This window comes from Phallusia mammillata, chromosome 8, assembly GCF_965637545.1.
Source record: "Phallusia mammillata chromosome 8, kaPhaMamm4.hap1.1, whole genome shotgun sequence".
Lineage (NCBI taxonomy): Eukaryota > Metazoa > Chordata > Ascidiacea > Phlebobranchia > Ascidiidae > Phallusia > Phallusia mammillata.
Window position 1 is genome coordinate 2,428,659 of NC_137259.1, and position 24,858 is coordinate 2,453,516.

Here is a 24,858-nt window from a genome sequence, read left to right on the forward strand (position 1 = left end):
TCTCTGCGGTTCACCACTTCTTGACACCTGTGACAAGCCTCGGCACTCGATTAAATTGTTCGTTTTTGATTTGGACCAAAAGGTATTTAATTGTTTTTATTTGTCTTAGTTGGTACTAAACTTACGACATATGCAGCAGTAAGGCACTAAAGAAAATTACCGAAACGTCGTAAATCTCACGGTGCCCTAAATTTAAAAATGCCTTCATACAGAAACGGACGATAACCTACTTTGGTACGAATTAATCTTAAATTTACCTTAAAAAAGCTAATCTTGCACTTATATCTGGAGAAAGTGCTTTTAAATCCTACAATTATTTCCAAAAAACTTCTCAGAACATGATCAAATCTGATGGCTTATAAAACACACGTTTCCATCAAAATAAAAGCCATTCACTTAAGAATACAAAAGTTTTCTTTCAACCAATAGCAACAACATAGTATGGTTTATATTTACAATGTTCAATTGTTTAAAATCATAAAGGTTGAAAAGGAACAGCAAACACCGTTTTATAACAAACCAAAAATATTATCGAAACGCACAAGCGCATCACATAAAGTAGGTTGAATATAACCACTATCACTCCTCAAAGAAACTCTAATTGATGTCTAATTGAAAACATTCCTATGTCTCACAGTATAAGTTGGATACATTTCTGTTACACCCTGTTGATGCCATGTTATGTTATGGTTACGTGTTGATAATTTGCTTGTACCGAAAGTGATGTTTGTCTTAAACTGGTTCGTAGCGGAAAGAACTCTCATGGTTCGAATTAATGTGATATCTCGAGAACTTTCTCTGTTCATGTTAGGTTGGATGTTCTCGTATTGACTCTTATTGGTTGATCGGTTCCTTGCTGGATGTTGTTTATCTTGTTGCTGCCTGAAAAAACAAATTAAACTCAAATTTAGCTTGTTAGTTGTTTTGTTTACCACTAATTTCTGGAAATATACGGTTTTAAGTTTATTTATATGTTACTGTTTTCAAACGATTATTTCAAACATTGGATTCTTGCAAATACAGCACACTATATAGGGCACTATATAAAATACCATTTCAGTAAACCTCAGTTAATCCAGACCCGTTTTGACCAAAAAGTTTGTCCGGATAAACCAATGTTGATTATTTAAAGCCTTACCACATTTCAAATCATTTGTACCTCAAGTTTGTTTAAATTATACGAAGATTCGGTTTAATCGAATCCAGTTTAACCGAGGTTTACTGCATTACAATACCCAATAATAGAAAGTAGAGGGCGTTAAGTCTGTGGATAATAATGCATTACCTGTTTGCAGAAACGGCTTCCTCATTAGAATAAATGTGATTTATGTTTTGATTTGTTTCTTTATCTGAAAAGAAATTACATAATTTTTGATAAATATGAAATTTAAACACCGAAACAACCCAAACCTTGACTTTTGTATCCATGACAACGCTGCCTCGCCACCATAGTTGCCAGAGTCATGGCAATAACGCTGACACAGCATAATAGCACAAGAAGTGCGATAACTGTTTGGGAATAGTCAAATGTGTGTACTCCATAAATAATTGATTTGTTGCACTGATGATTGGCATTAGTATTATTTGGCAGTTCCCAGACGCTTATAACCCACACGTGTACTTTGAAAGTGTCGTTAAACGGTTTCGGTGACTTTATAACCACAGACTATTCGCCCAAGTGTGTCTCGGTTACCTGTTTTGAAAGATATAGCTTGTTATGTTTTTCTGTGAAAAGAAATTGATATTCCAAAACTTACGTTTGTAAAATGTATGAAAACTTTGTTTTCAATCCCATTAGTCAGGTAGTAAATGTTGCTTATTTTTTCACCTAAAAAATGTTTAATGTTAGTATTTGACTTGCAGAAACCACGAATAGTCTCCTTTTTGATCTATTAGGTTAGATTGAACGAGGCTCGAGCAAAAATATTTTTCTTTACCTTGTTTAAAACCGGTTACTGCATCTGATCCAGATAATACGGGGTTTGACTGAAAAGTTACTTCAACATAATTTTGCTGATACAAGTTCACGTTGTGATACACGAAGCTGTTGTTACGTAATTGAGGTGGAACTGCAAGATAGAAATCATACGATGACGGCATACGATGTTTATGGCAATGTATTTAAACCGGCCCACTCACATTGGACGTTGAGTTTTATCGATTTAGTTTCAACCTGTTGGTTGTCACGTGATGTTAGCTGACAGGTCACGAGGCTGTTGTGGTGCGATGACGTCACAGTAATATTTGCCCACGCAAACTAAAGACATCAAATAAATGTGAAACCATAGTAAGATCTGTTTGGTAAGACAACCAACATACCCTTTGTCCAATGTAAGTAGTAGTTTTTGATCTCATAACTATTCATATTAGAGTCAAAAAGATCGCAAAAAAACAAGACACTTGCGTTTTGCCTGACTGTTTGATGGAAAGTAGCGTTGTTTAAATCAACAAAGTTTCCTAAAAGAATAATTTGAAACATTAACCCCTTCACGAAAATAAGGTGAACTAATTTTTGTTACCTTCATAACATTTTAAGTCGGTTTCATTCCATTTTGCAAACCTGTTGCAAATTAAGTTTTCCATGCGACCTTTTACTGTAAAATTTTCTATAAACACCGTTTTGTTGCATTGCACAGTAGCAGTGCTGCCAAATCTTCGACCGTTTGATACATAATGCAAATTTGTCAAGTATGGACAAACTGTGGACAAATGTTGCACAAATGGTATTTAAACCTTACTTACGTTAGATTTTTACTGAAAAGCAGCATGTGAAAAAGTTGATTGTTTACTTAACTTACATTTAAACGAGAGTTTAGGTGTTGTGCGAACCGACGCCTGCCTTCCGGTTGTTGTTTGTACCTGAAAATGGTATCCAACGTATGCTGATGCATTAGTCAAAACAAAATTTGCCAAAAAAGAGTTTGACGATTGGACTGTTGATTGGAATGAAAATGGTGGGTTGTGATTAACCGTTGAATAGTTGTTTTGTATTGTGACAGACACCATCTCAAAGATGAATATTTTGTAATACATGCGCAAGCAAATTGTCCAACGACTGTCGTAGTTTGTTAACCTCAGATTAAAACTAATATTTGAGACACCAACCGCCCATTGGAAGGATGGATTGTCAAACTGCGCTGTAAGGTTTGCAGCGTCAGCCCCTCAAATAACGTAGTCATATTTGAGCAGCACATTCTTTCGCAAAACCTATTTTGTAAACACCAGCCAATCATTTTGGCAATTTGCTACTTTAAAAAAAAATCAATTACATTAAAGTTGTATAATTTTTTTTTGCACACAAATAAAATAATTTCAATATTTCTCACCGCAAGTTTTGTAATTCCGAAAAACCAAAAACACCACGATGATCAATAAGCATTGATAGAAACCCATAATGCAGAAAAATCTTCACTACACAACAAGGAACAAGTGATATACTGTAAGTCTATTGTAGAGATTTTGTTTTCTAAGCACCCGCCTACACCAATTGCACCTATACATCGAAATAGAAAGAGGAGTCAGTTTCCTATCGGCATCACAATACGTTATAAATATACAGGCCCAGTTGGACCTACGCATAACAAACCGTGGTGTAACGTTAACATAACTTTTAATAAACGCTGTTACACAAAAGTATAGTTTAACTACAAAACGTTTGATTATTAATTTGTGTACATTTGTCTTTGTTCTAGAACCCAAAAGTTTTGGTGCGTCGTGTTTTGCTTGAAAGTCTGCCCTGTTATAGCCATATTTCATTACTGTTATTTTGACCTTAATTTTTTAAAGGTCAAAATAACAGTCGCATTTTTTTAAACATTTATAAACGTTTGCAAACCTTGTGTCTCTCGTGGCTGTGGGCTTGTTATGTCGCTATTTAAATCTATAAAATTAGCATTTGCTTACCTATTCTGATGGTATATTACGGCTTACTTACAGCTTCTTGTTTTATAATTTATAGATTTATAGATTCTTGTTTTATAGTTTAAATCTGTGCAGTTCACCACTTTCTAACACCTGTGACACGCCTCGGCAATCGATTGAATTATTCTCGTGATTTGGACCAAAAGGTGTGTAATTGTTTTTATTTGTGTTGGTCGGTACTAAACTTACGACATAGTTAGCAATAGGAAACTTAAGGAAATTACCGAAACGTCGTAAATCTCACGGTGCCCTAAATGCCTTCATATAGAAACGGATGACAACCTACTTTAGAACGAATTAATCTTAAATTCAAATTCCACAAGCCAATCTTGCAATTATATCCAGCGGAAATGTTTGTAAATCCTATAATTATTACCAAAAACTTCCCAGAACATGATCAAATCTGATGGCTTATAAAACACACGTTTCCATCAAAATAATAGCCTTTTACTTATGAATACAAAAGTTTTGATTTCAACAATAGCAACAACGTAGTATGGTTTATATTTACAATGTCCAATTGTTCAAAAAATCATAAAGGTTGAAAAGGGACAGCAAACACCGTTTCATAACAAACCAAAATTATTATCGAAACGCACAAACGCATCACATAAAGTAGGTTGAATATAACCACTATCACTTCTTAAATAAATTTTAATTGATGTCTAATTGAAAACATTCTTATGTCTCACAGTATAAGTTGGATACATTTCTGTTACACCGTGTTGAAGCCATGTTATGTCATGGTTACGTTTGATAATTTGCTTGTACCAAAAGTGATGTTCGTTCTAAATTGGTTCGTAGCGGAAGCTTGCCGACTTTTATGGTTTAACTTAATGTGTAATCTCATACGGAGAACTTTCTCTATTCATGTTAGGTTGAATATTCTCGTATTGACTCTTATTGGTTGATCGGTTCCTTGCAAGATGATGTTTATCTTGGAGTCTGAAAAAAATTACAGATGAACTTCAATTTCGCTTGTTAGTTGTTTTGTTTACAGCTAATGTCTAAAAATATGATGTTAGGTTTCGCGGGATTTTATATGTAATACTGTTTTCCAAACGATTTTTTTTCAAATGAGATTTTGAAAAGCAAATATAGCACACTATATCAAATATAATTACAATAAACCTCGGTTAATCCAGGCCCGTATAGAACAAAATTGTCCGGATAAACCGATGTCGATTAGTTCAAGTCTTCCCACATTTTATATCATTTGTACCTCAAGTTTTGTATAAATTTCCGAAGATTCGGATTAACCGAATCCAGTTTAACCGAGGCTTACTGTATTACAATACGCAACCAAAAAGTAGGAGACGTTAAGTCTAAAGATAATAATACTTTACCTGTTTGCAGAAACTGCTTCCTCATTAGAATAAATGTGATTTGTGTTTTGATTTGTTGCTTTATCTAAGAAACAAACCAACGGATTTTTTTATCAAACTGAAATTTAAACATCAAAACAGCCCAAACCTTGACTTTTGTATCCATGACAACGCTGCCTCGCCATCATAATTGCCAAAGTCATGGCAATAACGCTGACACAGCATAATAGCACAAGAAGTGCGATAACTGTTTGGGAATTTTCATTTAGGGTGTTGACGCTTGTTTGATTGAATCAGGGGAAATCCGTGTGGGATTGTTCGTCAAATGTTTGATTGATTTCTTCATGATTAATTGATGTGTTTGACTGGCTGCCGTTGTGACCATTTGACAGTTCTTCGACACCTATAACCCACACATGCACTTTAAAAGTGTCGTTGAAAGGTTTGGGCGACTTTATAACCACAGAATATTCGCCCAGGTGTGTCTCAGTCACCTGTTTCAAAAAAGATGAAGCTGGTTATGCTTTTTTGTGAAAAGAATTTGAAACTAAAAAACTTACGTTTGTAAAATGCATAATGACTTTGTTTTCAGTCCCATCAGTCAGATAGTAAATGTTGTCAATTGTTTTACCTGAAAACGTATTTGAGGTTAATATATGTCTTGCAAAAACCACGAATAGCTACTTATTGATCAATTAAGATGGATCAAACGTGGTCGAAGTTGAGTTGAGTTGAGTTGAGTTTATTTCGCTTTGTGAAAGACAACATAGCGACACAATTGCATTAAAACAATCACCAAGCCGGAAATATCTGTACAACGTTAACACGAAGTTGTACCTTGTTTAAAACCGGTTACTGCATCTGATCCAGATAATGCGGGGTTTGACTGAAAAGTTATTTGAACAAAATTTTGTTGATACAAGGTCACGTTGTAATACACGAAGCTGTTGTTTCGAATTTGAGGTGGAACTGTAAGATAGAAATCAGACTTAATGACATGCGATGTTTATGGCAATGTATTTCAAAACGGCCCACTCACATTGGACGTTGAGTTTTATCGATTTAACCTGTTGTTTGTCACGTGACGTTTGGTGACACATCACGAGGCTATTATGGTGCGATGACGTCACAGTGATATTTGCCCACGCAAACTAAACACATCGAAAAATTGTGACATAAGTATGGTTTGTTGTGTAAGACAACTAAGATACCTCGTGTCCAAAGTAAGTTACATTATTAAATGTCACAAATACGCTTGTCATATCGGAGTTAAACAGATCGCAAAATAACAAAACGCTTGTGTTTTGCCCGAATGTTTGGTTGTAAGCAGGGTTGTTCAAATCCACGAAGTTTCCTAAAAGAATAATTTAAGACATAAACACAACCACAAACATTAGGTAACCTTGTTTTACCTTCATAACATTGTAAGTCAGATTCGTTCCATTGTGCAAACCTGTTGCAAAATAAGTTTTCTGTGCGACCTTTTACTGTAGAACTTTCTAGAAACACTGAGTTGTTGCATTGTACAGTGGCAGTGTTTTTAAAACTCCGACCGTTTGAAAAAATTGAACTTAGATTGGCCGAGTGTTGACAATCTGTGAACAAATTTGATTTTCAAATTATTGTGTTTGCATCAAGTTCTTATGAAAACTATCATGTGATAAAAGTTAATTGTTTACTTAACTTACATTTAAAAGAGAGTTTGCGATTGATGTAAACCAATTCTCCTTTCCCTTTTGTTTGTACTGTGAAATTCATAGCATATCCATCGTATGCTGATGCATTATTTAAAACAAAATTTGCAAAAAATGAGTTTGATGATTGGTTTGTTGATTGCAAGAGCAGGGGTGGGCTATGAGAAACCTTTGAAACGTTGTTTTCTAAAGTGGCATATCCAAGCTCAAAGCTGGATTTGTTGCAGTACATTTCCATGAAAATGTACCAACGCCGGTCTGGTACATAGTTTGTAAAAGACAGATTAAAACTAATATTTGAGACACCAACTGCCCACTGAAAGGATGGATTTGCAAACTCCACTGAAAAGTTGCGAAAGTCAACGCCTGAAATAACAAAATTTCATGAAATTATCACACTTTGGTCACAAAACTTTTTTTGAAAACATTTTAGCCAATTTGTTTTGCCATTTGCCAGTTTAACAAAAAAATATTTACAATATAGTGCACATAAACAAAATAATAGACAATTTCTTACCACAAGTTTTGTAATTCTGCAAAACCAAAAAGATCACGATGAATAATAAGGCTTGATAACAACCCATAATGCAGAAAAGACTTTGCTACACAACAACGCACAACTGATATGCTGTAAATATAATGAACTGCTTGTTTTATATTGAACTGGAGGTGAATATGCCACCTCCGCCTATTGCACCTACCTTAACCTATATTATCGAAATAGAAAGATGTACGTCAGTTTCTTATCGACATCGCGATACGTCTTTACTATGCAGACCCAGTTGAAACCTACGCGTAATAAACCCGGAGAAAAATATATATGTTTTAAATGATATGCGCTTTAATTTTTACAGTTATTTTAAAATTTAAAAATACCACAATTACAGTATTTTTTTCACGGCGTTCGAACCCAGGACTTTTCCGGGGACAAATCCCAATCAAAGTTTATCATGTCTGTAAATGGGTCAGGCGCACCTGCTTTTAAGTTTATATTGTGCACCTTGTGTCGACCTTGTCGCATTTCCATATACAAACGTTTGTAATCCAGGTGTCTCCCTGGCTGTAGACTTGTTATGTCGTTATTTACATTTCTTATTTGCTTACCTATTCTGATTGTATATTATGGCTTATTTATATCTTCCTATTTATAGTTTACATTTCTGCAGTTCACCACTTTTTGACACCTGTGACAAGCCTTGGCTATCAATTGAACTATTCCTTTTTGATTTGGACCAAAAGCTGTGTAATTGTTTTTATTTGTGTTGGTAGGTACTAAACTTTCGACATAGTTAGCAGTAAGGCACTAAAACATAAAATTACCAAAACCTCATAGATCTCAAAATGCCCCAATTGCCTTGATATAAGAACGGGTGACAATTTACTTTAGTCCGAATTCACTTAAATTTCACTTTCAAAAACGCCAGGCGAGCATTTCTAGCGGATGTGTTTGTAAATGTTATTTTTATTTTCGAAAATTTTTTTTGAACAAAAACATGACAAAATCTAACCTGGCTTATAATATACACATTTCCGTGAAAAAAGTCTCTCATATAGAACTCAAAAGTTTCATTGAATATTAGCAACAACATAAAATGGTACATATTTACAATTTTCAAACGTTTAAGAAAGTTGGGGTTTAAAATTAGGTCAAGAGTCGGCAAATACCGATTTGTAACAAAATTATTTTCGAAACGCACAAACACATAACATGAAGTTGACTGAACATAACTACTATCACTTATTGGAGATGTCCTCACTGTGATTGACAATGTCTCGCAGTATAAGTTGTCTTAAACTGGTTCGTATCAAAGACGTTTCTCTCATCGTTCAAATTAATGTGTAATCTCATACGGGGAACTTTCTCTATTCATGTTAGGTTGAATATTCTCATATTGACTCTTATTAGTGGATCGGTTCCTTGCAAGTTGTTGTTTATCTTGGAGTCTGAAAAAATCACAGATGAACTTTAATTTAGCTTGTTAGTTGTTTACAGCTAATACTTCCAAAAAATGTTCCCGATATCGAATATTTAAAGCCTTGCCACTTTCAAATCATTTGTACCTCAAATTTTGTATTAATTATACGAAGATTCGGATTAACCGAACATAGTTTAAGTGATGTTTACTGCATTACAATAACCAATAAAAGAAAGTAGGTGTTGTTAAGTCTGTAGATGATATTAATTACCTGTTTGCAGAAACTGCTTCCTCATTAGAATAAATGTGATTTGTGTTTTGATTTGTTACTTTATCTGATAAAAAATCACATATTTTTTATCAAACTGAAACTTAAATATCAAAACAACCCAAACCTTGACTTTTGTTTCCATGAAAACGCTGCCTCGCCATCATAATAGCCAGAGTCATGGCAATAACGCTGACACAGCATAATAGCGCAATAAGTGCGATGACCGTTTGGAATTGTTCCCCAAATGCGTTAACTGCATGAATAACTGATTTATTACACTGATGATTGTCGTTAATATTATTTGAGAGTTCTTCAACACCAAAAACCCACACATGCACTTTGAAAGTCTCGTTAAAGGGTTTAGGCGACTTTATAACCACAGAATATTCGTCCAGTTGTGATTTGGTCAACTGTTTTAAAAACAAAACTGGTTATTGTGCTTTTCTGTGAAAAAGAACTGAAGTTCAAAAACTTACGTTTGCAAAGTGTATGAAAACTTTATTTTCAATCCCATCAGTCAGATAGTAAATGTTGTTAATTCTTTTGCCTAAAGATAAAATAGTTAATGTTAATATGTGTTCTGCAATATTGCCGCCAATAGCCCATTTCTTGTCCTAGTAGGTTGATCTAAACCTATTCGAGCAAAAAATCTTTACCTTGTTTAAAACCGGTTGCTGCATCTGATTCAGACAATGCAGGGTTTGACTTAAAAGTTATTTCAACATAGTTTTTCTGATACAAGGTCACGTTGTAATACACGAAGCTGTTGTTTCGAATTTGAGGTGGGACTGTAAGATAGAAATCATAAGAACATATACGATGTTTATGGCAATGTTTTTAAAATTCGCCCACTCACACTGGACGTTGAGTTTTATTGATTTTGTTCCAACCTGTTGTTTGTCACGTGATGTTTGTTGACACATCACGAGGCTGCCATGGTACGATGACGTCACGGTGATATTTGCCCACGCAAACTAAACACATCAAATAATTATGACATCATAGTGCACTCTGTTTTGTAAGACAACTAACATACCTTGTCTCTAATGTAAGTAATAGTTTTTGATTTTATAACTATTCTTATCATATTAGAGTCAAAAAGATCGCAAAAAAACAACACACTTGTGTTTTGCCTGACTGTTTGATTGCAAGCAGGGTTGTTTAAATCAACAAAGTTTCCTAAAAGAATAATTTGAAACATTAACCCCTTCACGAAAATAAGGTGAACTAATTTTTGTTACCTTCATAACATTTTAAGTCGGTTTCATTCCATTTTGCAAACCTGTTGCAAATTAAGTTTTCCATGCGACCTTTTACTGTAGAATTTTCTATAAACACCGTTTTGTTGCATTGCACAGTAGCAGTGCTGCCAAATCTTCGACCGTTTGATACATAATGCAAATTTGTCAAGTATGGACAAACTGTGGACAAATGTTGCACAAATGGTATTTAAACCTTACTTACGTTAGATTTTTACTGAAAAGCAGCATGTGAAAAAGTTGATTGTTTACTTAACTTACATTTAAACGAGAGTTTAGGTGTTGTGCGAACCGACGCCTGCCTTCCGGTTGTTGTTTGTACCTGAAAATGGTATCCAACGTATGCTGATGCATTAGTCAAAACAAAATTTGCCAAAAAAGAGTTTGACGATTGGACTGTTGATTGCAATGCAAAAAGTGGGTTGTGATTAACCGTTGAATAGTTGTTTTGTATTGTGACAGACACCATCTCAAAGCTGGATTTTTTGTAATACATGCGCAAGCAAATTGTCCAACGACTGTATTGTTCGTAGTTTGTTAACCTCAGATTAAAACTAATATTTGAGACACCAACCGCCCATTGGAAGGATGGATTGTCAAACTGCGCTGTAAGGTTTGATGCGTCAGCCCCTGAAATAACGTAGTCATATTTGAGCAGCACATTTTTTCGCAAAACCGATTTTGTAAACACCAGCCAATCATTTTGGCAATTTGCTACTTTTACAAAATTCAATTACAGTAAAGTTGTGCACACAATTAAAAAACTTCAGAATTTCTTACCGCAAGTTTTGTAATTCCGAATAACCAAAAACACCACGATGATCAATACGCCTTGATAGAAACCCATAATGCAGAAAAGTCTTCACTACACAACAATGAACAAGTGATGTACTGTAAGTCTATTGTAGAGATTTTGTTTTCTAAGCACCCACCTACACCAGTTGCACCTACACGTCTTGGCGAAATAGAAAGAGGCGTCAGTTTCCTGTCAGCATCACCATGTATACGTTATGAATATACACACCCAGTTGGACCTACGCATAATAAACCGTGGTGTAAAAAAGAAGTTTTAACAGATATGCGCGTTAACATAACTTTTAATAAACGCTTTTACACATAAGTATAGTTTAACCAAAAATCATTTGACTGTTAATTTGTGTAAATTTGTCTTTATAACCCAAAAGTTTCGGTGTGTCGTGTTTTGTTTGTTATGTTTGTAAGTCTTCACCGTTACATCCATGTCTAATTACTAGGGCGATTATTTTTTTGACCTAAAAATTGAAAATTTTGACATTAAAAAACTTTTTTGGGGGACAAATTTTGACGTGTAAAGAACACATGTGGTTAAATTACGCATTATTGTACAAAAAATTAAAATATGGCTGTAAGCTAATCTAACTAAAGCGAAAGAATGTCCAAAAGTCTAACAGAAGGGCAAAAAATTGAACACAGACCTAACCTATTCTGAAAAGGGAAATGAGCTAATCAAAAATCACTACCAAAAAACTGCAGCTAAGACTTTGTCTAAACTAAAGATACATGAAGTATCTACATTTAAACCGAAGCAAGAGCTGCACTTAACCTGCAGCTGCCGTAAAGTGACTTGGGACCTACCAAAATTTTTACATGTTTTGAGGTGTTGAGCATCACACCATATCAACCTAACTATTTCACATAATGATTTGTGATTCACAACAAGTAGACAACGGGCCATTTACAATAGTATAAAGTAGGCTACAAGGTGAAAAATGAAAGTTCACTGACAGTGCAACCTCTACGACACCACGACCATGCAGTTTGTAAACAATTTTTGACTTTGTAAACAATTTTGACAATTTTTGACCTATGTCATAAATTTTGACAAATTTTTGACTATAATCGCCCAACTCGTTACAATTGTGTTTTTTTACATGTAAAATATCAAAATTATTGCATTTTAGTCTTTGCAGGTATTGTGATATATTAAAAAACATTTCTTCATTATGTGTCGATCTTTCGGTATTTCCATATAAAGGTGTCTGGAAACCTTGTGTCTCGTGGCTGTATGCTTGTTATGCTGCGATTTAAAACTATACAATTCGTATTTACCTGCTCTGATTGTTATTTTTTACCGCTTATTATCCTTGTTTATGACTTCGACAAATCACATTCAAAAAACTTAGCAAGACATGAACATGACAAAATCTAACACTTGGCTTATAAAACACATATTTACGGAAATAAAATCTTACACGTTAAAATACAAAAGTGTTCGTGTAAACAGTAGCAACAACATACAATGGTACACACAACTTTCAACCGTTTAAGATCGATGGTGGTTTAAAACTATAAAAAATAATTATCAGAACGCGCAAACATATAACATGAAGCTGTCTGAACATAATATTATCACTCCTTGGAGAAACCCTTTTTGAGATAAAATACACCTGTTTCACAGTATAAGTTGGCTACATTAAACCATGTTAAAGCATGATATTTCATGGTGACGTGTTGATAATTTGCTTGTACCGAAAGATATGTTTGTCTTAAACTGGTTCGTAGCAAAGAATTTTCACTCATGGTTTATATTAATGTGTAATCTCATACGGAGAACTTTCTACAGTCATGTTAGGTTGAATATTCTCATATTGACTCTTATTAGTGGATCGGTTCCTTGCTGAATGTCTTGTGTTTTGGAGCCTGAAAACATTTTCATTCAAATTTGTACTGTTAGTTGTTATTTTACAATTGATTTCCGGAAACACGGGTTTTGGTTCACGCGAGGTTCATTATGTTACTGTTTTCCAAACGATCATACCAAACATTGTAGTTTTTTAAACTTGCAAATACAGCGCATTATATATCGCTATATTAAACATAAGTTATTATTTACATATTAATTAGAGTAAACTTCCATTAGTCCAGGCCAGTTTGGACGAAAAACATTGTCCGAATTAGGCGAAGAACCGGATGAACCGATGTCGATTAGTTAAAGCTTTCCCACATTTCAAATCATTTGTACTTCAAGTTTTGTCTAAATTATACGAAGATTCGGATCAATCGAATCCAGTTTAACAGAGGTTTACTGCATTACAATACCCAATAAAAAGAAAGTAGAAGGCGTAAAGTTTGAAGATAATAATACTCTACCTGTTTGCAGAAACTGCCTCCTCATTAGAATAAATGTGATTTGTGTTTTGATTTGTTGCTTTATCTAAGAACCAATCACATGATTTTTTTATCAAACTGAAACTTAAGCATCAAAACAATCCAAACCTTGACTTTTGTCTCCATGACAACGCTGCTTCGCCATCATAATTGCCAGAGTCATGGCAATAACGCTGACACAGCATAATAGCACAAGAAGTGCGATAACCGTTTGGGAATTGTCAAATGTGCTCAATGTGTTAACTTCATAATTGATTGGTTTGTTAGACTGATGATTTTCATTAGTATTATTTGACAGTTCTTTGACACCTATAACCCACACATGCACTTTGAAAGTGTCATTGAAAGGTTTCGGGGACTTTATAACCACAGAATATTTGCCCAGTTGTGTCTCGGTCACCTGTTTTGAAACATAAAGCTGGTTATTGATGCCTTTTTGTAAAAAAGAAATCAATTTTTTGAAAAACTTACGTTTGTAAAATGCATAAAGACTTTGTTTTCAATCCCATCAGTCAGATAGTACATGTTGTTAACTTTTTTACCTGAAAACATAGTTGTTGTTAATATGTGTCCTGCAAAAACCATCAATAGCCAACTTCTTGTCCCATTACAATGTACTAAAGTTTAGTCACTAAATATTTATTTGGTCGGAGTAAAAACGAAGTCGTACCTTGTTTAAAACCGGTTACTGCATCTGATCCAGACAATGCGGGGTTTGACTGGAAAGTGTATTCAACATAATTTTGCTGATACAAGGTCAAGTTGTAATACACGAAACTGTTGTTTCGAATTTGAGGTGGAACTGTAAAATAGAAATCATACGTAATGGCATACGATGTTTATGGCAATGTATTTTAAAACGACCTACTTACATTGGACGTTAAGTTTTACCGATTTAGTTTCAACCTGTTGTTTGTCACGTGACGTTTGTTGACACGTCACGAGGCTATTGTGGTGCGATGACGCCACAGTGATATTTGCCCACGCAAACTAAACACATCAAATAATCGTGACACCATAGTAAGGTTTGTTTTATAATACAACTAAGATACCTCATGCCCAAAGTAAGTTATATTATTAAATGTCATTAATATGCTTGTCACATCGGAGTGAAAAAGATCACAAAACAGCAGCACGCTTTCGTATTGCCTGAATGTTTGGTTGTAAGCAGGGTTGTTTAAATCCACAAAGTTTCCTAAAAAAAATTTAAGACATAAACACAATCACGAAACTAAGGTGAACTGATTTTTGTTACCTTCATAACATTTCAAATCGGTTTCATTCCATTTTGCAAACCTGTTGCAAAATATATTTTCTCTGCGTCCTTTTACTGTAGAATTTTCTATAAACACTGAGTTGTTGCATTGCACAGTAGCAGTGTTGTTAAAACTTCGACCTTTTGATACATAGTGCAAATTTTTCAAGTGTGGACAATCTGTAGACAAATGTTGCATCAATTGTACCAAATAACACTCAAGTAAAATATTTTTTAGAAAATAATGTTTGAAAAAGTAGAATGTTTACCGAACTTACATTTAAACGAGAGTTTATGAGTTGAATGAACAAACGACCGCAACCCGGTTCTTACTGTGAAATTGATAGAATATCCATCGTATGCTGATGCATTAGTCAATAAAAATATTGCAAAATAAGAGTTTGGTGATTGGGTTGATTGCAAGACAAAAGGGGGGTTGCGATAAACCTTTGAAACGTTGTTTTCGAATATGAAAATCCTAGACACAAGGCTGGATGAGTTGTAATACATGTTCAGCGAAATGGCCCAGATACTGTCTTGTTGGGAGTTTGTAAGAGAAAGACTGAAACTAATATTGGAGACACCAACTGCCCATTTGAGGGATGGATTGTCAAAATGCACCAAAAAGTTGCGAGCGTCAGACCCTGAAATGATGTAATCACATTCAAGCATCCTATTTGTTTCACAAAACTTATTTCGAAAATAGCAACCAATCAATTTTGGCAATTTGCCACTTTAACAAAACTCAATTACAATAAAGTTGTGCACATAAATAAAATAATTAAAATTTCTTACCGCAAATTTTGTTATTCGGCAAAACCAATAGGACCACGATGATCAATAAGCCTTGATACCAACACATAATGTAGATAAGTCTTCACCACACAACAATGCACAAGTGATATACTGTAAGTCTAATGAAGAGCTTGTTTTCTGAGTAACCACCACGCATTGTAACACATCTTACCGAAATAGATAGGTACGTCAGTTTCTTATTTATATCGTAATACTATACTACGCAGGTCCAGACGAGCCCACGCAAAATAAATCGGTGTGTGAAAAATATAAGTTTTAAACAAACAGATATGCGCGTTAAAATAACTTTTGAATTAACGTTTTTTTACGAAAGTATATTTTAACCACAAAAAAATTTGATTATTAATTTGTATAAATTTGTTATTGCTCTAGAGCAGGGGTCCGCAAATAGTGGGTCGCGACCCAAATTTGGGTCGTGAGACCTTCCAGTCTGGGTCCCAAAATATTTTAAATTTCCCATGAATATAAGCATCACAGCTACAGTATTAATAAACTTCGGCTTTTTTCAACCTTTTAATTAATTTTACATTGTTACGTATGACTACGTAACTGTTACATACAGTCAATGTAACAACGCAATAAGTCAACTGCACCAGTTTAAGCATGCGGTTCTCATTTGTTAGAATAAATACATTCGTTTACGTACTGTTTTATGTGAAAATATCAACTGACAGTAGCATAATACTGGTCTTAATATTGTTATTTAGTTGTTTAGTATTTTCCACAAACTTACATGCTAACAAAATGCTTGGGTCGCGACAATTTAGAGCAATTTTTTTAGGGTCGCGTCAAAAAGTATTTGCGGACCCCTGCTGTAGAGAACCCAAAAGTTACGGTGCGTCGTGTTTTGTTTGTTATCTTTTTATCCTAAGTCTGCACTGTTACATCCATATCTCATTACAGTTTCCATACATAAGCTTTTGCATACTTTGTGTCTCGTGGTGACAGGCATGTTATGTCACTATTTAAAACCATACAATTCGTATTTGCTTACCTGTTCGGATTGTACCTTTACGGCTAATTTATAGTTTCGAATATTATACTTTAGATCAGGGGTGGGGAACCTGCGGCCCGCTTGCTTTTTAATGTGGCCCCCGTCACAAATTTGTTAAAGTACAGTATGCAACATAGCATAAAAAATAAAATGTTTATGTACAAATGACTTCGACATTACTGGTAATCTCCCCCATTCCACATTATAACGCCAAACTTATAAAAATGCCACACTTTCAACCACTTGCTATATTTGTGACGTAATAGTGACTGACTCGATTGACTCTACTTGCAGTAACAAATCATTTGTCACGTGGCGTTAGTTTCAAATTGGTTTTAGAGCTATTAGCGTGAATCCTTATTGTAACTTTCTTGAAAAAAAGACAGATCGGTATAATGGAGCTAGGGTGTTCAAGAAAGAATTGACAAACTCTTGTTTTTAGTCGAAATAAGTGATAAACCTTGTTTGTTGCAATCATGTGACAGCAAAGAAAATCAAATCCGCCTGAAAATGTTGTGCAATTCATGCGGCCCGCGGTACTAAGGGGTTCCCCACCCCTGCTTTAGATCTCTGCAGTTTACCACTTTCTAACACCTGTGAGAAGCCTCGGCAGTCGATTGAATTATTCTTGTGATTTGGACGAAACGGTGTGTAATTGTTGTTTTTTTCGTCTTAGTATGGAACAAAATTTACGACGTAAGTAGCACTAAGGAACTAAAGGCAATTACCGAACCCTCTTAAATCTCAAATTACCCTTTATGTCTTTGTGTATAAAAGCGAAAGACAATTGCTTTAGTCCGAATTAATTTTCAAATCACTTTTAAAAACAGCTAATTTTATCCTTATATCGAGCGTAAGTGTTTTTAAATTCCATTTGTATTTCCGAAAAACTTCCCAGAACATAAACATGACAACATTTAACACTTGGCTTACAAAACAAATATTTACACACACAAAATTCAAAAGTTTTTCATTTAAACAATAGCAACAACATGCATAACACATATTTACAAATGTTCAAACGTTTAAGATCGATGGTGGTTTAAAATTAGGTCAAGGGTCAGCAAATACTGGTTCGTAACAAAATATTATCAGGACGCGCAAACACATTACCTAAAGTTGGATAAAAACTTATATCACTCCTTGGATAAACCGTATTGCAATAAAACATCCCTATGTCACACAGTATAAGTTTGCTACATTTCTTATATAACATGTTGATGCCATGTTATGTCATGGTGGTAACTTGCTTGTACCGAAAAGTAATGCTTGCTTTAAACTGGTTCGAAGCGGATGTGTGCCGACTCTCATGGTTTAAATTAATGTGTAATCTCATACGGGGAACTTTCTTTGTTCATGTTAGGTTGAATGTTCTCGTATTGACTCTTATTAGTGGATCGGTTTCTTGTTGGATGTCTTGTATCTTGGAGTCTGGAAAAACAACGACATATTAATTTAAATTTATATTGTTAGTTGTTTTTGTTTACAGTTAATAATACGGCTTTAGGTTCACTCGGGGTTCGATGTGTTATTGTTTTCCAAACAATTATTTCAAACATTAAGCTTTAAAAAATGACAATACAATACACTGTATAGCGTAGGCTATTACAAAAAGCAGAATTACAGTAAACCTCGGTTAATCCAGACCCGTTTTGACCAAAAAAATATCCAGGAAAGGCAAAGATCCAGATTAACCGATGTTAATTAGTTAAAGCCTTACCACATTTCAAATCGTTAGTACCACAAGTTTTGTTTAAATTATACAAAGATTCGGATCAACCAAATCCAGTTTATCCGAGGTTTACTGTATTACAATATCCAATAATAGAAAGTAGAGGGCGTTAAGTCTGTAGATAATGTTGATTACCTGTTTGCAGAAACTGCTTCCTCATTAGAATAAATGTGGTTTATGTTTTGATTAGTTGTATTACCTGAGAAAAAAACTCACATGATTTTTTTATAAAACTGAAATTTCAACATCAAAACAACCCAAACCTTGACGTTTGTATCCATGACAACGCTGCCTCGCCTCATACAATGTCAAGTTGTAATACACGAAGCTGTTGTTTTGGATTTGAGGCTGAACTGTGAGATAGAAATCTTACTTTTAAGAAATTATAATGACATACGATGTTTATGACAATGTATTTAAAATTGGCCGACTTACATTGGACGTTGGGTTTTATGGATCTATTTTCAACCTGTTGTTTGTCAAAAGAGCAAAACGTTTGAGTACTGCCTGAATGTTTGTTTGTAAGCAGGGTTGTTCAAATCCACAAAACTTCATAAAAGAATAATTTAAGACATAAACACAACCACAAACATTACGTAACCTTGTTTTACCTTCATAACATTTTAAGTCAGATTCGTTCCATTGTGCAAACCTGTTGCAAATTAAGTTTTCCCTGCGACCTTTTACTTTAGAATTTTTTAACACTGAGTTGTTGCATTGCACAGTAACAATGCTGACCGATTGATATATACTGACCGTTTGATACGTTGTGTAAATTTGTCAAATGTGGAGAATCTGTGGACGAATCTGATGTTTGATTTTTTTGAGACAAAGCAACGCATGAGCAAATTTACTTAACTTACATTTAAACGAGAATTTAGGAGTTGGATGAACGTCCAACCACAACCCGTATATGTTTCTTGCGGTGAAATTGATAGCATATCCATCGTATGCTGATGCATTAGTCTATATGAAATTCGCGAAAAATGTGTTATTGACCTATTTCACCGTGTGCCGACCTTGACACATTTACGTTGTTTTTGCAAACCTTGTGTCTCTCGTGGCTGTAGACTTGATATGTCGCAATTTAAAACCGTACAATTCCTATTTGCTTACCTATTCCGGTTGTACATTTACGGTTTATTTAAAAATAAATATATGCTCGTATATAAAAGTTATTGTAACGTCTACTTCGGTGCTCCTGGTGGGCACAGACGTCCACTCTGGTACTTCTAATTAGGATCAAAAACGCGCCTGCCAAATCCCAACTACAGGTTTCTTCCAGCTAACACTCCACACAAGGTTGTAACAGTTTATTTGAAACAAAGCCCTTGATGGCTTCAATTAGCAGGATGCAGTTACTTCTAGACTGGCGGACGGTTTTCTAAAGCAAATATAATGACATGAATTTAACAGAAAAACGCCGGTTTTACAATACAAAACATCGAAACAACCCAAACCTTGACTTCTGTCTCCATGACAACGCTGCCTCGCCATCGCAATTGCCAGAATCATGGCAATAACGCTGACACAGCATAATAGCACAGCGAGTGCGATAACTGTTTGGGAATTGTCATTTACGGTGTTGACGATTGTTTGATTTGTATCGGGAAAATCCGTGTGGGATTGTTCGTCAAATGTGTCAACTTCATGATTAATTGATGTGTTTAACTGGCTGCCGTTGTGACCATTTGACGATTCTTCCACGCCTATAACCCACACATGTTTTGAAAATGTCGTTGAAAGGGTTGGGCGACTTTATAACCACAGAATATTCGCCCAGATGTGTCTCGGTCACCTGTTTTGAAACATAAAGCTGGTTGTACTTTTTTTAACAAATGAAAATTCAAACTTACGTTCGTAAAATTCATGATGACTTTGTTTTCAGTCCCATCAGTGAGATAGTACATGTTGTCAATTTTTTTACCTTGAAACATAGTTATTGTTAATATGTGTCCTACAAAAAAACCTTCAATAGCCCACTTCTTGTCAAACTAGGTTAGACTAAACATATATTTGGTCGGAGTAAAAACAAAGTTGTACCTTGTTTAAAACCGGTTACCGCATCTGATCCAGACAATACGGGGTTTGATTGAAAAGTTATTTCAACAAAGTTTTGCTGATACAAGGTCACGTTGTAATACACAAAGCTGTTGTTTTGAATTTGAGGTGGAACTGTGAGATAGAAATCATACTTAATGGCATACGATGTTTATGACAATGTATTTAAACCGGCCCACTCACATTGTACGTTGAGTTTTATTGATTTTGTTGTAACCTGTTGTTTGTCACGTGATGTTTGTTGACACGTCACAAGACTATTGTGGTGCGATGACGTCAAAGTTATATTTGCCCACGCAAACTAAACACATGAATTAAGTGTGACATCATGGTAAGGTTTGTTATATAAGACAACTATATACCTTGTGCCCAAAGTAAGTTACATTATTAAATGTCATCAATACACTTGTCATATCGGAGTTAAAGAGATCACAAAACAACAAAATGTTTGCGTATTGCCTGAATGTTTGATTGTAAGCAGGGTTGTTTAAATCAACAAACGTTCCTAAAAAAAAATTTAAGACATAAACACAATCACGAAAATAAGGTGAACTGATTTTTGTTACCTTCATAACATTTCAAGTCGGTTTCATTCCATTTTGCAAACCTGTTGCAAAATATTTTTTTCGTGCGACCTTTTATTGTAAGTTAGAATGTTTTGTTAACACTGAGTTGTTGCATTGCACAGTAGCAATGCTGCCAAAAACTTGATCGTTTGAAACATAGTGCAAATTTGTCAAGTGTGGACAATCTGCGGACAAATGTTGCGCACAAATAGGATTGAATCAAACTTGCGTTAGATTTTTTTATAAAAAAATCGCATAACTTACATTTAAAAGAGAGTTTGGGAGTTGAATGAAACGAAGTTCGCAACGACCTTATATCTCGTATTGTGAAATTGATAGCATATCCATCGTATGCTGAGGCATTGGTCAATAAAAAATGGGCGAATAAAGACTTTGGTGATTCAATTGATTGCCAGACAAAAGGTGAGTTGTGATAAACCTCTGAATTGTAATTTTCCAATCTTACAAACATACTCACAAAGCTGGATGAGTTGTTATACATGTTCAGCAAAACGAACCAATAATTGTCTGGTTCGTAGTTTGTAAAAGAAAGATTGAAACTAATATTTGAAACACCAACCGCCCACTGGAAGGACGGATTGGCAAAATGCACTGAAACGTTGTAAGCGTCAGCTCCTGAAATAAAGTAGTCCAATAAAATCATCATTTTAAAATAGAAATACAAGCCTACGTTAAAAAAATACGGTAAAAAAACGAAGTAAAATTCGGGGTAGACACCGATTACTTCCTTACAGCCACGTAGGCCCTAAGGGATAGAACTACCGCTGTCCTTCGTGCGCATTTAATATGTATTGCGTGTTTTATTGTACGTATTTCTAAATGCATTATGTATCGTAAATTTATGTTTATGTACTTGTAAACTACGTTAACCTTAGATATATTTGATTAGGCCTCTTGATAATGTTTGCATATCTCTCTTTTTTACATTAATCCAATACGTTAAAATCAATTAAATCGCCCTGCCTCGCACTATGTTGTTGTTTCGAACCTTTTTAGTTATTTATTGAGAGATAAACAAGCCCTTTTGTTTTATGGAGGCGACAAGATAAGTTTTTATCGGCCGGTCGTCACATGTTGAGGCGGGGAGGGGCCTCTACAACAAAAAGAAGAATTGTACACACAATAAAATAAACATAAAATTACTCACCACAAATTTTGTAATTCTGCAAACCTAAAAAGACCACGATGACCAAAAAGCCTTGGTGGAAACCCATAATGCAGAAAAGTCTTCACTTTACAACATTGCACAACTGATGAGCTGCGTGTCTAACGAATTAAGAGTTGTTTTCTAAGTAACCACCTACGGCACTTATTGTACCTACACATCTTACCGAAATAGATAGATACGTCAGATTCTTATGTATGTTACGCAGGTCCAGACAAACCTACCTAAGTCAAATTGCTCCGCCTTGTGACATATTGAATACATTTCTTTATTTTGTGTCGACCTTACTGTTGCATTTCCATACACAAGTGTCTGCGAACCTTGGTTCTCGTGGCTGTAAGCTTGTTATGCCGCTTGTCCGATTTATCAAATCACAAAAAAATTTTGACCCAAAAAATCCGGTTAATCGAATCATCCGAAATTCCGGTTGATTCGAATCACCCGAAATTCCGGTTAATCGAATCAACCAAAATTCTGTTTAATTGAATTACCCGAGATTCCGGTCAATCGAATCATCCGAAATTCCGGTTAATCGAATCATCCGAAATTCCGGTTGATTCGAATCACCCGAAATTCCGGTTAATCGAATCAACCAAAATTCTGTTTAATTGAATTACCCGAGATTCCGGTCAATCGAATCAACCAAAATTCCGGTTAATCGAATCATCCGAAATTCCGGTTAATCGAATCACCCGAAGTTCCGGTTAATCGAATCACCCGAAATTCCGGTTAATCGAATCATCCGAAATTCCGGTTAATCGAATCATCTGAAATTCCGGTCAATTGAATCAAACAAAATTCTGGTTAATTGAATCACCCGAGATTCCGGTTAGTCTAATCATCACGAATTCCGGTTAATCGAATCACCCGAAATTCCTGTTAATCGAATCATCCCGAAAATCCGGTTAATCAAATCACCCGAAATTCCGGTTAATCGAATCATCTGAAATTCCGGTCAATTGAATCAAACAAAATTCTGGTTAATTGAATCACCCGAGATTCCGGTTAGTCTAATCATCACGAATTCCGGTTAATCGAATCACCCGAAATTCCTGTTAATCGAATCATCCCGAAATTCCGGTTAATCGAATCACCCGAAATTCCTGTTAATCGAATCATCCCGAAAATCCGGTTAATCGAATCACCCGAAGTTCCGGTTAATCGAATCACCCGAAATTCCGGTTAATCGAATCATCCGAAATTCCGGTTAATCGAATCATCTGAAATTCCGGTCAATTGAATCAAACAAAATTCTGGTTAATTGAATCACCCGAGATTCCGGTTAGTCTAATCATCACGAATTCCGGTTAATCGAATCACCCGAAATTCCTGTTAATCGAATCATCCCGAAAATCCGGTTAATCAAATCACCCGAAATTCCTGTTAATCGAATCATCCCGAAATTCCGGTTAATCGAATCACCCGAAATTCCTGTTAATCGAATCATCCCGAAATTCCGGTTAATCGAATCACCCGAAATTCCTGTTAATCGAATCATCCCGAAAATCCGGTTAATCAAATCACCCGAAATTCCGGTTAATCGAATCATCCGAAGTTCTGGTTAATCGAATCACCCGAAATTCCTGTTAATCGAATCATCCCGAAAATCCGGTTAATCAAATCACCCGAAATTCCTGTTAATCGAATCATCCCGAAATTCCGGTTAATCGAATCATCCCGAAAATCCGGTTAATCAAATCACCCGAAATTCCGGTTAATCAAATCACCCGAAATTCCGGTTAATCGAATCACCCGAAATTCCGGTTAATCGAATTATTCGAGGTTTTAACGAGCGAAATAAACTCAATATATCTCAATTGTCATTACATCCAAATAGGTCACCCCTGATGTAGTGTCTCATCTCTAAAACGTGTAACACAATAACCAATTCAGGTGCGATTTGAGTTGAGAACAATCAGCAAAAAGCAACCATTTCATATAATGATTTATAACAGGGTCATTCTAAATAAACATATATTTTTTTGGTGCACATTTACACCAAGTGAAATATGTTAATGGGGCTTTCTTACACTAGGCCTATATATATTGTCTCAAACCAACCGCCTACGCAAATACACAACTAACTAAAACTTTGTTTTGCAGATTTTTTACCTTGAATTGAACCAGCAAATTGCACTGCATGGATGCAGTTTTGAGTGTATGTTACCGTGTTGTTTTGTTTTTCGTTTCGCTGTGTCCAGTGTGATATTAGGCAGGATAGTTATTTCTGAAAATAGTCAGCCTGCAGTCATTTGACTGTAGGATTTTTACCAACAAAAATCACGTTTACACAACTTAGAGTAAGTTATAAAGATAAATAACCCACTTTTTGCCGCAGTGCTGGATTAACCATTAGGCAAAGTAGGCACGTGCCTACGCAGGCTAGTCAAAAATCCAGGCCACTTTAAAAGATCCAGGACACTGATAATTCTAATTTTTTAGTTGGCAACCCTGATTTTTGGACCACTTATAAAAAGTGCCTACAGGCCAGCAAACCCTTAATCCGGCAGTGTTTCTGCGTGTTTTACCCATATACAATTTGGCCAAAACGTGTGTTTACTTTATACGTTTCTCGCCCTAAATCCCTTGCCTAGGCGTATTTATTTATCAGTTGAATCTTCCAATCAAAGCGGAAATTACGGTGAGTTATTTCGCCCGGTGAAACAAATCGTATCAGCACAATTGCGCCAAAATATTATGCCCAAACCGGAAATA

At 35.2% G+C, this 24,858-nt stretch overlaps 1 long non-coding RNA gene across 1 annotated transcript; it reads left to right on the forward strand.

The window, feature by feature from the left end:
• On the forward strand, positions 1-24,604 carry LOC145205116 (uncharacterized). Its single transcript, XR_013853596.1, has 3 exons — positions 1-82; positions 3,982-4,067; positions 24,247-24,604. It is a non-coding gene; the product is annotated as an uncharacterized LOC145205116 (long non-coding RNA).
• The last annotated feature ends 254 nt before the right edge of the window (positions 24,605-24,858 follow it).